The sequence below is a fragment of the Centruroides vittatus genome, unplaced genomic scaffold, assembly GCF_030686945.1.
Source record: "Centruroides vittatus isolate TY-2023 unplaced genomic scaffold, ASM3068694v2 contig_2328, whole genome shotgun sequence".
Lineage (NCBI taxonomy): Eukaryota > Metazoa > Arthropoda > Arachnida > Scorpiones > Buthidae > Centruroides > Centruroides vittatus.
In genome coordinates, this window is record NW_027121458.1 from 315,975 (window position 1) to 320,354 (window position 4,380).

At 36.6% G+C, this 4,380-nt stretch overlaps 1 non-coding gene across 1 annotated transcript; it reads right to left on the bottom strand.

Moving 5' to 3' along the window:
* Window positions 1-2,268: 2,268 nt before the first annotated feature.
* LOC136971130 (U1 spliceosomal RNA) lies at window positions 2,269-2,433 on the bottom strand. Its single transcript, XR_010880106.1, has one exon. It is a non-coding gene; the product is annotated as a U1 spliceosomal RNA (small nuclear RNA).
* Window positions 2,434-4,380: the final 1,947 nt, after the last annotated feature.

The following is a 4,380-nucleotide window of genomic DNA, read 5'->3' on the forward strand; positions in this document are numbered from 1 at the left end:
AAAAGACTTCTCTTTATTGGAGGAATTTTGGCGTAAAAATTTTACGGCGTAAAAAGTAGAGACATGCTCTACTCTATTTTCAGTTCTGTTTCATCCAAAATTTCAGAAAAATTTTTACGTTTTCTGTTTTATACTAGATTTTACGCTGAATTTTACGCATGTGTGTTCCTGGCCTAACTGATAGTCATAAATTTATATATTTACATTCAAAGCTATCATTTTAATTTATACTTATGCGAATAAAACCTATTTCAGAAATAATGTTCATGCTATAGTTACTTACTTTAAATTTTAACAAGAAGGCAATTACATTATTCATACAATATTCGTAAACAGTTAAAGTAATTATTTTTAAGCAATACAATAACATAGCTTATTAATTCTGTCTCCAATTGCTCGTGAAGTAAAATCATTCTTACACCAAAAGACGCCATGTTGTTTTCACTTTCGTTACGTTCCTAACGGCAGCTCGAGAGTGACCGATAACAAAAACTTAGTTATCGCACGTGGCTATGGCCAGGAACACACATGCTTAAAATTCGGCGTAAAATCTAGCGTAAAACAGAAAGCGTAAAAATTTTTCTGAAATTTTGGCTGAAACAGAACTGAAAATAGAGTAGAGCATGTCTCTACTTTTTACGGCGTAAAATTTTTACGCCAAAATTCCTCCAATAAAGAGAAGTCTTTTCTGTGACGTCAAAGTAGACACGTGCTTTTTATTCTAACAATGGCGGCAATGAGGGTTAACCCTACAATTGTGACGGTCTCGAAAAAACAAATAATAAATGAAATAGAGGAGTTTATTGAATCCATTCGACCACATCAGTGTCATGTATAAAGCTACTATATTTAAACAACGTTTATGGATGGCCAGAGCCGTAACTAGGGTATGGCCAATGTGGCCCCCGCCATAGGCGCCGATTTAATAAAGGTGCCAACGAGAAGGTTTCGGAATAATATGTATTCAAAATTAATAACACAAATAAATTTTTATATTTATATTTATATAGTATTTTGAATGTCATTAGATAATATTTTTACAATAGCATTTTTTTCAAATAAAATTATTTTTTTTTATAATAAAAATTTAAAAGGCGCCATTTTTATTCTTGGCCATAGGCGTCCAAAATCCTAGTTACGACTCTGTGGATGGCTATAGGTGCAAAATTTCAAACAACAGGTAGGTCTAGTAGAATTGATTTATAGGCTTAGTATTTAGATTACACGCACGTTCTTTATTTGAATTCGGAATATAAGTCTATTAATTTAAATTTTCTATATTATAGCAGAGGAAGCGGAGAAAAAATGGAAGGTACAAAGGGATTAATTTTTTCCTCTCATAGATATGAGAGGAAAAAATTAATAAAATTAATAAACTGTTAGTGGCAGTGGCGTTTCCTATTCGGCCAGAATTTTTACGTATGTGTGTTCTGGCATAAAAGCGTAAAACAGAAACTGAACTGAAAGCTGATTTCTGATTCAGTTTTCTGCCAAACAATTTTACGCATGTGTGTTCCTGGCCTTACTTTTCGCCATCTTTCTGGATGTTTTTGTGAGCCGACTCCATCGCAATTCAGACGGTCGGCTATTTCTTGCCACAATTTCTGGCGATCTTTTACGGTAAAGGAAGCATCTAACTTCCCTGACATTAATTTCGGGTTGTCTTCCATAAAATTAACGAGCATCTCGGACTGGCGACTTGTAGTTCGCTGGCTTCGTTGTCCTTTCTTCGACATTTTTAAACAAAACTATTTCACTAGCGCTGATACACGACAAAGCTAAAACCACGTGCTTCGCTTAGAAAACGGCGAGTTGCAGTCACGTCACAAAAATACAATGTTAACTAAACTGTGATTGTTTAAAGCGTAATAGCTATCGATAGCATGGGACCCAGACGCATCTCAACCGGCTACTCGTAGCGAAACCCACTTAACGTGGAGCACAGAATAGCGATTTGTCTAAGGTTCGTTAACTGCCTTTCGCTAAGGGGACTTATCGAATATCCGGTGTATCACTCTCGTTGAGTTATCGGAAGAGCTCAGAATAGGTCCCCAGGTTAGGTACTCCTTTACTGGAAATTACAAATGCATTTCGAAACTATGTAGCGATTAAGCCCCTCTTCAGTGTAATGCTACAGAAATATTAAGAATAAATATAACAAAAACTTAGTTAATTTACAAAAAACGCGCGTGTAGATAAACGCTACATAGGCCCGAAATGCATTTGTAATTTCCAATAAATAAATATCACTATTCTTTGATTATTTAAAAGGGGAGAGCGCGAACGCAGTCCCCAGCTACCACAAATTACACACCCCATCTGCCCCAGTTTGGGGTAGTGGCAGGGGTCAGCTAGACCCAAGTGCAATGGTCAAGCCTCACCCTGGGGGAGCCGCCATCGGGACCACGGCTATCCCCGGTGCCAGGTAAGTATGCTCCACCACCTTTCTCTTCCCTCCTCGTCTAAAATTCTTCGGTCTTGTCGTTGGTGTTTTATTAAATATGCACGTCGTCTTCTCTAAATTAATCAGCTATTTACATATTGTTGAAAGATTTGGTCTTTAACTTACTTTGTCCATAAAATTTTATAGAGAAAGGACGATAAACATTTAACACCGTCCGTTCTTATCGTTTCGATTCACATCTTGACTACTTTAGCTATTAGCGCCATCTAGTAGCAGAATATATATATATATGCACTGTTTTTATACTGGTGCAACCAAACTCTTAATATAGTTATAATTTTAACGTTTAAGCCTATCGTTTTTACTTTTTGGCCGGACAATGCCGGATATATCTGCTAGCTTCCAATAAAGAAGTACCTAACCTGATAGCTGTAAGGAAGTCTACCGGATTTATTCATTCGGATTAAAGAGACATACAGTACATTCACATTAGTAAATTATTATTTTTTTACGTAAGTGTTCTGTGTTAGTTTTTGTTTTTTATTGTTTTATAGTTTATAATAGAATAAATGACAAAAAAAAACACGTTATTGTTTATGTGCAACCCTTTTTCTGCCACAAAAAGTCGATCTACCGAAAATTGCCTAAGGAATCTACCGATGGCAAGCTAATCGGCATGGCAACAGTGCTTTACACCATTCAGTTATTCTCACCGTGGAAGCTGTCTCGTAAGCGCTTCCATTCCGCCACTGATATTCGAATATACAATAGCAATCTTATCGTTTTTTTCACATGTAGTATAGAAATTTGTAATAAGATACATAATGCAGTTATAATAAAATATTAATTTTAATTAATTCAAAGTACGTTAAAATATGAAAATTTATATTTTAGAAACTACAAGGGAAGATCATTGAAAGGTGGAAGAGGCGCTTCCACCGCTTCCAATGAGGGCACGCCACTGAAAGAGAGAGTTCGCAAGAAGTCTCAAAGGACGGGAGTTCTCATCCAGTCTCTAGGGAGAGAGTTTACAGAAAGATCCAGAGGCAGCAGTGCCGTAACTAGGGCAGTGCCAGCGGTGCCCAGGCACAGGGCGTAGACCCTGGGGGCGCAGAAATGACCTGGATCAAGTTTTGGGTCATAGTTTTGGGGCGTAGTTATAGATGCTCGCACCGGGCGCATAAAAGGCTAGTTACGGCGCTGAGAGGCAGAGGGTGGTCAGAAAGTTTCCAAAGAAAAGAGTTCTCCGCAGATTTTGAAATCTTCAGAAGGTCTCCCGAAACTCAACCGAAGCCTTAGAAGTTCTACTGGCTCCAGAACAAAAGCATTCGACTGTGACCGTATCTTCCTCGTCACCTATCACCGTTGGAAATTATGTCCATCTTATAGAGAAGGGAAATCTACTCAAGTGTACAAGACGAGGTAGTATAGTTAGATCATATTGTAATTTCTCTCTTCGCGAGTTAGAAAAGGAGTAGAAATTATCCTGAAACTTGTTAATTTTTGTTTTATTAAATTCTTATTTGTTGTTTAAATTAATATGGTCTCTTCCATGTCTGGAATCTAAGCCAACGTCCGTTCCACTTATTCACGTACCCTCCTCACTCGTCAGAATTAATAAAAATTTCTAAGTTTCTTCTCTTTGCAAATATAAGAAGAGTAAAGGTTATGAGTTCTGCCAGTCCGAAAACATTCCTGGGGTCTTTCGCCCGCCCGCATACGAATACGGGCGGGCGAAAGAATTATTAACCGTATCATTCGGTTATCAAATTAATTAATTTAAAACAAACTAAGACTTTAATTAAAAAATTATTACCTTATACATAAAATAAAAAATAAAATTCAAAAATTTATTTATTTATTTTAAAAATTTTGTAATTTTTAAAAAGTCATCGAATTAGGTTCTATTAGGTTTAACATATTTCATTACTCTAGATGGCGCTAGGCATTATTCCTTTAGATTTCTATGGTGGTAC